Source organism: Carlito syrichta, unplaced genomic scaffold (assembly GCF_000164805.1).
Source record: "Carlito syrichta isolate Samal-C Ts95f unplaced genomic scaffold, Tarsius_syrichta-2.0.1 Scaffold301780, whole genome shotgun sequence".
Classification (NCBI taxonomy): Eukaryota; Metazoa; Chordata; class Mammalia; order Primates; family Tarsiidae; genus Carlito; species Carlito syrichta.
The window spans coordinates 179,882-193,370 of record NW_007245876.1 but is presented as its reverse complement, the minus strand read 5'-3'; the positions used below and the strand labels follow the sequence as shown (position 1 = coordinate 193,370).

The following is a 13,489-nucleotide window of genomic DNA, read 5'->3' as shown; positions in this document are numbered from 1 at the left end:
GGGGATTGCTTGAGCCCAGGAGTTCAAGACCAGCCTGGGCAACATAGTGAAACAAAAAAAGTTTTTTTAAATCAGTGGCATATGTGGCACATGCCTGTAGTTCAATCTACTCGAGAGGCTGAGGTGGAAGGATCGCCTGAGTGGAAGGATCACCTGAACCCAGGAGGTCAAGGCCATGAACCACAGTCATGCCACTTCACTTCAGCCTGGGAGACAGAGTGTAACCCTGACTAAAAAAAAAAAAAGTGAGGGAAGAGTTAAAAAAGAAAAAAAAAAAAGCTTTATTGAGGTATAATTTATATGCCATAAGACCCACCTGTTTTGCGTTTATACGTCAATGATTTTTAGCAAATTTACAAAGTTGTGCATCCATCTAATCTAATTTTAGAATATTTCCATCACCCCAAAAGAAGCTTCATGCTAATTTCCCATTCTTACCTCCAGCTCTCTGTCTCTGTATATGTACCTTGCCTGGACATTTCATATAAATGGAATCATATAGTATGTGGTCTTTTGTGTTTGACTTCTTTTACTGTGCATAATATTTTTGAGCTTTATCCATGTTGTAGCATGCATGAATAGTTAATTCCCTTTCATGGGTGAAGAGTGTTTCATTGTGTGGATATACCACATTTTATTTATCAATCCATCAGTTGATGGACATTTGGGTTGTTTCCACAACTGAATGGCTATTGTAAGTAATGCTGCTATGAACATTCATGTTCAAATCTTAGGATGAACAGATATTTTTATTTCTCTTAGAGAATTTCTCTGAGAGTAATTGCTAGGTCACATTGTAACTCTATGTGAGTTTTTGAGGAACTGCCAAATTGTTTTCCACAGCAGTTCCACCATTTTATAGTCCCACCAGCAATGTATGAGGGTTCTGATATCTTCACATTTTCATGAACACTTGTTGTTGCCTGTCTTTTTATTATAGCAATCCTAGTGAGTAGAAAGGGATATCTCACTGTGGTTTTGCTTTGCAATCCGCTAATGATTAATGATGTTGAGCATCTTTTCATGTGCTTATTATACATTCTATATTTTCTTTGGAGAAATATCTATTCAAGTCTTTTGCCCATCAAAAAATGTTTATTATTGAATTCTGAGATAAAAAAATATATTCTACATGTAAGTTCTTCACTGAATATATGATATGCAAATATTTTTTTCCCAGTCTGTAGATTTTTTCCATTTCTTTTCTTTTTTTTCCCGAAGTTCTTCCACCTCACTCAGACCCCTCCCCCCGCCCCCATTGCTTCCCACTCAACCCAGTAGCCTAGACTATAGATGTGACACCACACCTGGCTAATTTTTGTATTTTTTAAACAGGAACATGGTTTCTCTGTGTTGCCCAGGCTAGTCTCAAACTCCTTGCCATCCAAAGTGCTAGGATTACAGGCGTGAGCCACCATGCCTGGCCCTTTTCCATTTCTTGATGGTGGTGTTTGAAATGCAAAGTGTCACTTTTTTTTATTAAATTCAATTTATCAATGTTTCTTTTATTTATTATTTGTGCTTTTGATGTTGTGCCTAAGAAATAATTACTTAATTCAAGATCACAAAGCTTTACTCCTATGTTTTCTTCTAAGAGTTTTATAGTTTTAACTCTTACATATACATACATCTGTAAACTATTTTGAGTTAATTTTTACATATGGTGTGAGATGAGATCCAACTTTATGTTTTTGCATATGAATATTCAGTTGTCCTTAGCACCATTTATTGAAAAGGATGGAAACGTTTTAAGCAGATCAAATACTTTCGGCTGGTTAGGCAGTGGCTCATATCTGTAATCCCAACAGTATGGGAGGCTGAGGTGAAAGGATCACGTGAGGCCAGGAGTTTGAGACCAGCCTGGGCAACAGAGTGAGACCCCATCTCTACAAAAAATTATAAAATGAGCCAGGTGTGGTGACACATTTTTAGTCTCAGCAACTTGGGTGGAAGGATAGATGAGTCCAGGAGTTTAAGGTTGCAGTGAGCTTTGATTGGACCAGCTACACTCCACCCTGAGTTAGAGCTGGATCGTATCCAAACAAAACAAAACAAAATAACAAAAATAAGCCCTTCCCCCCAAAAGCAAACAAGCAAACAAAAAAACTTCTGTTGGCTGCAACACCTAAAGAAAGTTGTGCTAATTGCTGCATGGATCTTTCAAAACTTTTTAAAAATGCTTTCCTCCATGTACAAACATTTCTTCAAATTCAGATTAGTCAGTTTCCTCTTCCCTAAAGAACTCTTTACTTTTGTTTGGAGCTGATGAATACATTTTCTTTTTGCCTTTCAACATCTTATCTCCTTTCTAAGTCCAAGAACAAGTCTTGGCTCTGTAAACTTTTCCCTAACCCTCCTGAATGCGATTTCATTTCTCCTTTCTGAGTGCTTATAATGTATATCATCTGAATACTATTTAGTCCAGTAAAACCTTTATCTAATTTTTTTGTCACTAACATTAAAATTAACAATAGCAGTAATAGCAGCAAGAGACTTCTCTTACTTAGTTCCCCACTTGTTTGTTTTATCTCCTCTGCTGGAAAGAGACCTGTTTAGAGCTGGACCTGTGTCTCCCTCACTGTCGTATCTCTTCCAGGATTTAGCACGGCATCTTTAAAGGAGTTGTGATAAGTAAATGTTTATTGATTTGTTCTCACTAATGTCTCAAGGAGCCAGAAGAATCCATAGATTTAAGTGTAGGTGAAATCCTCTTCATCTGTAAAACATAGACATGAAAACTGTGTTCTGGGAAAACTACAAACAAAATATTTGTAAACAAATCACTTTTAAATGCAATTAGAAGCTGGATATGTAAAACCTATGTTAAATTCTTTTGTAAAGTGAAGCTTTTAAAGGAAAAAATATTATTACATATAATAATACATAATTCACAAATTTTTTTGTAAATTAACAATCTCTATTTAATGAATCTGTTATATCTATGTGGATTTTGTCTGTTTTCTGCCTTGTGCATGTGTGTGTGTGTTTGTGAATTTTCTGAAGGCTGGACAAACTTTAAGAAAACGTGCAGTCTCTTGGAGACTTCTAAATGGCAGGGCAGCTCACTTCAGGGAGTTAGGCTGTTGAACTGTGATCGACAGTAAGGCTTGAACCCCAGATCTTCACAGCCTGACTGTGGGAGCCCTAAGCACTGCCTCACTGAGCCCCAGCTTCCTCATATGAAAATAGGGCTGACCAGGTACAGTGGCTCACGCCTGTAATCCCAACACTTTGGGAGGCAGAGGTGAGAGACTTGCCTGAGTCCAGGGGTTTCAGACCAGCCTGGACAACTTAGTGAGAACTCATCTCTATAATAAATCAAAAAATTAGTTGGGTGTGGTGGCATGCGTCTGTGGTTCTGGTTCCATGGAAGGCGGAGGCAGAAGGATTGCCTAAACCCAGCAGGTCAAGGCTGCAGTGGCTGTAGCATGGACTGCACTCCAGTCTGAGTGACAGAGTAAGACTCCTACAAAAAAAAAAGAAAAAAAGTAAAGTAAAGAAAATAGGGCTAATGACAGCTGTTTGTGTTACAGCTGAACTGGGTTCTTATGTCCCCTGCCCAGAAAAACCAAAATTAACACAGTCATTACAATGGAGAAAGAGTTAAATACTGTTTATCAGCTAAACGAGAAGGGTGGGAGAAATCTCTCAAATCCACCTCCCTTAGAATTCAGACAATAGGGTTGCCTTTAAAAGGGAACTTGGTGGGCAGAAGGACTGTTGATTGGTAGATGATTTCATGTGGGATGGGGGTGTTGAAACTGTCTTCCTGGTGATCCTGTACCAGTAGAGGACTTTCTGGTGCTCAGAGCCCAGAGAACAAGGTGTGAAAAAGATTCCAAACACCATTCTTAGGTTTTACAGTAGATGCTGTCTATAAAACAATTCCCCTGACTGTCAGGTACAATTCCTCCTCCCCTCCCTGAACCATTATGGAGCAGTCCAGGAGGAAGGTGTGGGGGAAGGTGGGGTCCCTGGAGATTGAAACTGCTTTTCATCTTTCACTGGCTTTTTCTCTCCTGCAGTTTCAGGTCCTTTGTTTAGGGAAGAATCTGTTGATAAGACTTGCCCCTCCTCCAGGGACCAGAACATGAAGATAATTTTACAGAGGCAGTTTCAGCAGGGTTGCCAATTAGAAATGAATGCCAGAAAGCATAGGGCAAGCATTTAGTGGTACGGTACTAATACTGGAAACCTCCACTTTTTTTGGCCACTTCTACACATTGCAGCATAATTTAGTCCTCATGCTAATGTTAATGCTAATGTTTTGCTTTTATTTTCATACACTTTGCCCCCCCAGTCAACTGTCTCAATGGTCCAAGAACTTTTGCTACAATAAGACACCTTCAGATGCCGAGACAACATTATTTCTGAAAGTGGGAGCTGTCTGAATTATCCATGCTAGATTGGATGTGTTATATTACTCCACACAAGGGATCACTTAAGAAATCAATAATCATTATAGTAGAGTATGACAAATGTCCTCTGCCATTTTTAAAGACCCTGTGGCTTCCTCCAGCTTCTCAGTGAGAGGATCCCGACAATTGGGAGCCTAAGGAAGGCCTGGACCTGCATGCAGATGGTCATCATGCTCAGAGCCAGGGTCCTGGGCAAGGATCCAACACTCCATCTCTCTGTGCATCAATGGACTGTCCTTACCAGAACACTGGACTTCCGATTCCTGCATTAGAACTAGGTTTCAGCTAAAGTGAGGCAAGTGTTCTCTGTCTGCTTCGGCTTTCCTTGAGACTGAAAGATTAAACAGTTGCTACTTTGCCTCCAAGAAAAATTACTTTCTAGTCCCTTGGCACCAAGTTTTGGCTTAATATCATTTAGATAAATTGATAATTCCATTGCCTTTATCATCTTTAGAAAAAAATGTCCTTAGATGGAAACTTTTATTTTCTATTTTCTGTCAGATTCATGGTCCCTCCCACACCCTGTGAGCCAACCTGAAGGACACTAGTCTTTACTGATTTTTTTCCCCTGAAAACATATTTCCACTGTGAACAAGTTCATAAGTATCTCTAATGTGCATTGAACACTCTGCTGCTGATTAAACATCAGCACGGTGCCTGGGGAATGTTTTCTCTCATTACTTGATTCTTGTCCTCAGGACACAAATAAAACATCAGTTCCAATGGTGGAAAATCAAAATCAGATTCCAGCCTCTGTTTCCAGTTCAGCATCACTGCTCTGCGGTCTGTCACCCTCTCATCCTAACCCTTCCTCTGCTTGGAATTTCCTTCCCTTTTTTCTCAAACCAATACGTTCCTACTCATCTTTGAAGTTGCAGCCCAAATGTAACTTTCTAGGGGAAGCCTTCCCTGGCTTTCTCAGACAGAGTTAGCCCTTCTCCTCCCACCCCAAGTTATCCAGAGTCCCTTACCATATGCAGCAGTGCTTCTAAAACTTTGGGGTTCTTGTTACAATGCAGATTCTTATTTTGGAGCTTTAGATACATTGTCTTAATTCTTTTAATGTATTTAGAGACAGGGTATCACTCTGTCACCCAGGCTAGAGTGCACTGGTGCAATCATAGCTCACTGCAGCCCTGAACTCCTGGGCTCAAGCGATCCTTCTGCCTCAGCCTTCTAAGTAGCTAGGACTACAGGTATGCCACCATGCCTGGCTAATTTTATTATTATTGTTATTGTTGTTATTATTATTATTATTGAGTTGGAGTCCCACTCCGTCGCCCAGACTAGAGCGCAGTGGCACACTCATGGCTACCCTAGCATCGACCTGCTGGGCTCTGGTGATCCTTCTGTCTCAGCCTTTCAAGTAACTGAAACTACAGCTGTGCAACTACAGGTGTGTGCTACCACGCCTGGCTAATTTTTTTTTTTTATTATTTATTGCAGAGATGAGGTTCTGCCAACTTGCCCAGGCTGATCTTGGACCCATGGGCTCAGGCAATCCACTTGCCTCGGCCTTCCAAAGTGCTGGGATTACAGGTTGAGCCACCGAGCCTGCCTATTATTGTTATTATTAATAAATATTAATACTAATAGAGACAGGATCTTACTATATTGCCCAGGTTGATCTAGAACTCCTGATTTCAAGTGATCCTCCCAACTTGGCCTTCCGAATCACTGGGATTACTAGTATGAGCCACCACACCAGCCCCAAGACTGCATTTCTAACATGCCCAGGTGATGCTGCTGCCGCTGGTCCACAGCAGTGCTTTGAGTGGTAAGAATATCGAGTTCTCAGCACAGGGTTTTGCTCTTATTTATGCATTGTCTGTCTGTCTCATCTATCTGCCTTAGCAGGACAGTCACTGACTGTCTTGTCTCTGAATTCCCAGCACTGACCCCAGAGCGAACAGCAGACCTCTGTTTGTTGATCAAGACTCCTCCTGTCACACTCATTCACACCTGCTTCCCCTATCCATCTTTATACACATTTCACAAATTTTTATGCTAGTTTTTTTTTCCTGTTACAACAGATTTTTCACTTTTTGTGTTCACTTTATTTTTAAGGCAGACCCAGGCTGGTGTTTGCCTTTTAACTCAGGAAACAGATACTTAGAGAGAAGATACAAGCCACCTGGTCTGGTAGGCTATCTTAAGGTAAGAAAGCTGGCAACTCCTTTTGCTGAGTGTCTTCAAGATTTCAGCAACCTATTTATATGTCTATTTCTCATTCTGCGTGTTTCCTGTCTGTGATCACTGCTTAGTGAGTGTGACTGGAATCCAGTGGAGGTGGGCTTTGGATTTCATTCTCATCCAATTCCAGTTAACTGATGTATATTCTAGTATTAGATGCTGTACTCTGACGATGGTGAAAGAAAGATGAAATTTGAGAAGGATGAGTGACTCTTATCCATTTATCTGTTCCCTTTGCATCATGAAGACTCAAGTTAAAAGGGTCTCATTTTTTCACCCAATCCTCAAGTTTGTTTCCTTTTCTTTCTGGCTTAGATAGTTTACATTTTTATCTTTTGCATGCAGACCTCTGTAGTCTGATACGAACAATTCATGAGTCAAACTGCATTAGGTCATAAAGTGAGAAAACACATACAGTGGAGGTGACTTGCAGTGAGCACTGGAGACAATGGGGTTCTACACCACTTTAAAATGTTAAGCAGTCATAGGATGTCCTACCTGGAAAGAAGCTTGCAGTGAGCCTCCAGTCAACACCTCTTTTCAGGTAGGGAAACTGAGCCCAGAGAAACTTTCTGGCCTGCCAGGACCCCACAAAAAGAGGGAGCATCCAAGCTAATGGTTAGAAACCAGGAACCCTAGTAACTCCTCCCTTGCATGTGGAAGCCCTTGCTCTTGAACCTGAGAGGAGTTAGGACCAGTTCTGTAAATATACTTTCTATGTCTGAGACCCATTTTGGACTCTGAAACCTTTTTTTTTTTTTTTCAATTCCTAGTGCATCACTATTTTCTCAAAAGTTATATTGTTCTTCTTCCTCTTGACTCATATTATGCCAGGTTTCATTCCAGACATTGTAATTCTCTCTTCTCAGGCCCTGGGCCCTATACTTCCCATCAGACATGACTTATCATGCTGGGTCATAATTTCCTGTTTACTTGTCTGTCTCCACTGTGCAGACTGTGAGACTCTTGAGGACAGGGATCATGTCCTCAGCATAGTTTCTGGCACATAGCAGAGTCTACTTGTTATGAAAAGAAGAGCCTTATGCATTCAGGTGACATTCACATTTTGCATCCTGACCTCTTTAACAGTCACTGGTTAATGCCTGGCTGTAGGCTGAGCTCATCCCTTTGGAGAAGGATGTCGTTAGGCTCTGACCCAGAGGCCAATTTATTAGGCCCTGTTTTTCCTCTCTGAATGTCTTTCATGATGACTCATCTTCCAAATTGGTGTCAGTATTCAGACACAGCTAAGCTATAATATCCTCAGAAATAGCAAAGAGGACCATAATTCATCAAAGCAAAAGCCATCATGCATCTGCTACCCATGTGTAGTAGAAATGATCAGACCTTAATGACTGAAAACAGTATTTCATAAGACTTTCACACACCCTTATACCACTCCCTAGGCACAAAAATACTTCACACAGAGTTGTTTCGCCCCACAGTTTGCGCATTAGAGATTGTGACTTGACCAGGGTGGCTCAGTGATGAATCTAGGGTTTAGAGTTAGGTCTACAATCACCTCTCTGTCATGGCTTTTCTCCTAGGATAAAGCAATAAGGCACTGATTAATTGTGGCAAGAGAGTGAGCTTCCAGCATCTTAAAGGTGACGAGTTCAGTATAATCTTCACTACTGAGGCTGGCATTTTTTTTTTTTGAGTTGGAGTCTCTGTCACCCAGACTGGAGTGCAGTGGCCACTCCCGGCCACCGCAGCCTTGACCTGCCGGGCTCCGGGCAATCCTTCTGCCTCAGCCTTCCAAGTAGCCAGAACTACAGGCATGCGCTACCACGCCCGGCTGATTTTTTTTTTTTTTTTTTAATTTACTGTAGAGATGAGGTCTCGCCAAGTTGCCCAGGCGGATCTCGAACCCATGGGCTCAGGCAATCCACTCACCTCAGCCTCCCAAAGGCGCGGGATTACAGGCTGAGCCACCGAGCCCAGCTGAGGGTGGCATCTTTAGGTGAAGTAGCGTGTTTTCAGTCTTCCTTCCCTCAAGGTGCTCCTTTGTCTTTCCACTAGAGACAACTGGGTGAGAAAACCCAGGCAACTGTCCTGTAGAGCAGGGGTTTCCAATCCCCTGGCCACGGACTGGTACCAGTTGGTGGCCTGCCAGGAACTGGGATGCACAGCAGGAGGTGAATGGTGGATGAGCAAGCAAAGCTTCATCTGTATTTATAGCCATTCCTCATCACTTGCATTATTGCCTGAGCTCCGCCTTCTGTCAGATCAGGGGTGGCATTTGATTCTCACAGGAGTGCAAACCCTATTGGGAACAGTGCATGCAAGGGATCTAGGTTGTTTGTTCCTTATAAGAATCTAATACCTGAGGATCTGAAGTGGAGCTGAGGTGGTGATGCTAGTGCTGGGGAGCGGCTGCAAATACAGATTAACATTAGTGTCTGAGTGCAGTGGCTCAGCCTGTAATCCCAGCACTTTGGTAGGCCGAGGAGAGGATTGCCTGAGCAGGGGGTTCGAGATCTGCCTGGGCAATTTGGTGAGACCTCATCTCTACAATAAATCAAAAAATAAGCCAGGCATGATAGCACACACTTGTAGTTCCAGCAACTTGAAAGACTAAGGTGGAAGGATCGCCTAAACCCAGCAGGTCAAGGCTGCAGTGGCCATGAGCAACAGAGTGAGACTCCAACTCAAAAAACAAAAACATTAGCAGTGAGGTTTTACTGCACAGAGACCATAATAAATCAACTGCTTTAGACTCACATCAAAACCCTATCAGTGAGTGGCAAGTGAATTGGTGTGCTTCAACTGTACAACTACGTCTGGTGGCAAGTTTTAAATCATAATCCAACACTAATTTTAGTCTGCATGTGGCCCATTCATTACTTTATTTACCATTTCCATATGTGCCTCTTTTTTTAAAATGGTGAGGTGTGTAAATATTTTATATTACAGTGTAGCAATAATATAAATAAAGTGTACAATAAATGCTATGCACTGAATCATCCCGAAACCACTTCCCACTATGCCCTGTATGTGGAAAACTTGTCTTCCATGAGTCTGGTCCCTGATGCCAAAACAGTTGCCCTAGAGAATGCTTAGGCTACTCTTCATGATGCAGCTGCCATTTTGTTGTAGTGTTTTTGTCTCCCTTATGGTCTTTGTACACACAACAAAGAAAATGTACATAAAGAAATAAAAAAGAAAATGTATGCAATGGAATAAAAAGAAAGAAGAAAGTAGGTGTATAAATTGGTACAGTCACTTTGGAAAAACTGTATCCTCAGACTCATCAATTCTACTTTTAGCTATGAACCTGAACCTAATAGAAATGAAGACTTAAGTCCACCAAGAGGCATGTACTAGAATATTCATAGATCCACTATTTATAATAGTAAAAAATTCTCCAGAAGTCCAACAAGAATAGAATGGCTAAATGAACTGTATATTCATACAATGGAATACTATACTGCTGTGAAAAAACTACTGGGACATGTTACAATGATGAATCTTGTATAATGCTGACTGAAAGAAGCCATATAGCTGCCGTGTAGCCATATCTTAATTTATTTAGACAGAAGAGAATGTCTACTATATATTCAATTTACATAAACAGCCCAAATTAATCTATGGTGATAGAAATAAAAATGGTAGCTGCCTCTGGGAACTGGAAGTTGATTGGGAGGCAGAATCTGGGAGGCTTCTGGGATCCTGGAAATTACTTTGTGCTGATCTGGACGGTAGTTACGTGAGTGTATTCTATGTAAACATTAAGCTGTGCACATAAGATTTATTTATATATTTATATATTTATGTAGCTCTATATACATTATAATTCAATTTAAATGTTTAATTTAAAAACTGGGGATACTGCTTAGATTATTTCTTTCTATACATATTTATATTTAGGTGAGTTTATATTGTACAAATAAGTCTGGAATTTTTTTCTACCCATTACTGGCATTAGATCTTAGACTAGCCTAATTTTTCCATGTCTTAATATCCTCAAAAAGGGGATGGTGATGATGATGATAGTAATAATAATAATACTTCCCTTGTAGAGTTATTGTGAGAGATAAATAAGTTAAAAATGTTAAAGCTTTTCATATAATGTCTGGCATACAGTAAGTGTTTTATAAGTGTTTGTTGACTACAACAGCATTTTATACAAAGCATTTTTCAATGTAATTTAACAATCTTCATTAACACATTTCTTTTTTTCCTTCTTTCTTTTAGACTCAGAGGCTACAAGTGCATGTTTGTTACATGGACATACTATGTAGTAGTGGAGATTGAGTCTCAGATGGCCCATTCCCCAGATAGTGAACATTGTACCCAATAGGTAATTTCTGAACCCTAGTTCCCCTCTCCACCTCCTTCCTTATGGATGTCCTCAGAATCTATGGTTTCCATCTTTGTAGCCTTTTAACTCCCACATATAGGTGAGAACAAATGTTATCCAATTCCATCCATGTTGCTGCAAAGGACATGATTTCAGTTTTTTAAATGGTTGCATGGTATTCCATGGTGTACATACACATCTTTATCCAGTCAATCATTGGTGGGCACATAGGTTGGTTTCATGATTTTGCTATTTTGAATAGTGCTGCAATATGAGTACAGAAATCTTTCTTCTATAATGCCTTCTTTTCCTTGAGGGTAGATTCCTAGCAGTGGGATTGCTGTGTCAAGTGATATTTTTAGTTTTAGTTTTTGAGAAATCTCCATACTGTTTTCCACAGAGGTTGAATGAGTTTACAATTCCATCAACAATGAATAAGTGCTCCCTTTTCTCTGCAACTGTGTCAATATCTGTTGTTCTCTGACTTTTTAATGATAGTCATCCTGACTAGTGTAAGGTGATATCTCATTGGGGTTTTATTTGGCATTTCTCTGATGATTAGTGATGCTGAGCATTTATTCATATGCTTGTTGGCAGCTTGTAACACATTTCTTAATGGTTAGAAAATAAGTTGCCATATAGCTATATCTTAATTTATTTGGCCACTTTCCTACAATTAGACTTTTAGGTTGTTTCCAATTTAGGGCTGTTGTAAATGTTGCAGTAAACATCTGTGTAAAACCTTGCTCCTTTTCAACTTGTTTCTTTAAGACAGATTTCCCAAAAGAATATTCTGGACGACAATGAAATGTTGAGGCTTCTGATATACATTTACAGCTGAATGTTATGGATACCCCTATAAAGTGGATGCCCCAAGGAAATGCCCCAGAGTCCTCAGCAGGTCGCTCGGTAATTGACCTCCTTGAGCCCACAACTCTGAACAGTTTGGGTTTGTAGTGTAATATTGTTCATTTGGCTTTTACAACAATCTACTCCCCTGACAGTAAACTATTATACATTATGTTTACTGTTATACAATAGTTAATACTTTTAATTAATTAATCCTGAAGGTAAGAGACTTTTGAAAATTCTGTGACACTCTGAAGTGCTATAAATCCAGAGCTGGGAATTGCGCCTGCATTAGAAGAAGCCGCCCTGCCTGTTTTCCATCCAGGTCACCAGCTGGCCACAGAGCAGAGGCCTGAGTCCTAACAGTTCGGATGCTTTCTGGCTGCCCACTGTTTCATACTTGGTGGGACAAGTGCATTAACCTTTCTCCCATGATGCAGCCAGAGCCCATCTTCTCTAGTAATTATGCTAAAATTGCTAGCTTTAGGAATTAAGAGCACAATTAATCAGCTTCCCCAAGTATTCATGTATTTGGCCATATTCTCAAAGAGGAAACTGTACATCTACAATTCTAGTCTGACTTCCTGAAATGTTGGGATTACTTCAGCTGTGCCACTGCAGTTGACACAATTGAGCCACTCCGCCCAGAATTTTTTCCTTTTATATTTTTTTGTGCTTCCTAGTTTTTCTACAAAGAGTATGTATTGATATTGCCATTAAAAAGAAAATCTTAACTCTAAAAACAAACAAAAAAACAGACTCAGGTAAGAGTCCCTACCTTCTATCTGATTTGTCAATCACTGAATGTTCTTTCTCTTTGTTTTATTCTTTTCTCTATCCTCTATTCAGGACCGAGGGCTCTCCCAGAACCTGCTGACAGGGATCTGTACTCTGAAACCACCATGAAGGCAGGGACTACTTGGGCCTTTCTTTACTGAGATCATGTTAGTTTTCCAAGGGTAATAAAGAAACAATTATCTTTACCGCAAGGAAATATTGACCCTCAGGCTTGCACGAAGCAGGACCTCCTAGAAGGTGGTAACTGTGCCGGACAGAGGCAGGAGGGGTCTGGGGCACATCTCCAGTGGCCTATAAGGCACCCATGTCTCTTCCACTGCCAATTTCCCCCCGCCCAGATGACCCCCTTTGTAAAACTGGGCCATGGGTCTGTCCTCCCCAGGCCCCACGGATCCAGTCTCAGTTCATTCGGGCCTTATGGGTTTTCTCCTCCGTTGGAGGCTCCCTCCTCGCCTTTACCTTGTTTCCTACCAGTCCTCTACCAGCTTGCAGAGTGACTTTTCTAAAACAAAATCTAACCGCATCCCCTACTTAAACCCCGAGGATGCGCTACAAAACTTTGAGGACTGAAATGTCCCGGTAGAACATTTGAGGCCCTGGTTGGGCTGGCTAACTCCTAGCCCAGCCCTGGCGCACGCGATGCCTGCCCCAGAGAACCACCCCCGCCAGTCTCCCCAGACAATCCAGACCCTTGCTGGCCCTCCCAGACTTTTGCCCATAACACCCCACTGCACTGCGATGTCCTATCTGTCATGCCAGGAAGCCCTCTGGATACATCTACCTGACTGCGCAGGCACAGGGATCAGGCTGCCTGGCTCTGCCTGGGAGAGACTCCTTTCCCACGTGCCCACGCAGTGTGTGGGATTTTTGTCTCCATTTTAGAGCCGGCGGCTTTGGTTTTCTCGCCTTGCCAGAGTCTCCCCGCCTC

The 13,489-nt window shown here is 41.2% G+C and overlaps 1 pseudogene; it reads left to right on the top strand.

Annotated features, from left to right (window-relative positions):
* The window catches only part of LOC103257521, a 20,853-nt pseudogene extending 7,722 nt beyond the window's left edge, over positions 1-13,131 (top strand).
* Positions 13,132-13,489: the final 358 nt, after the last annotated feature.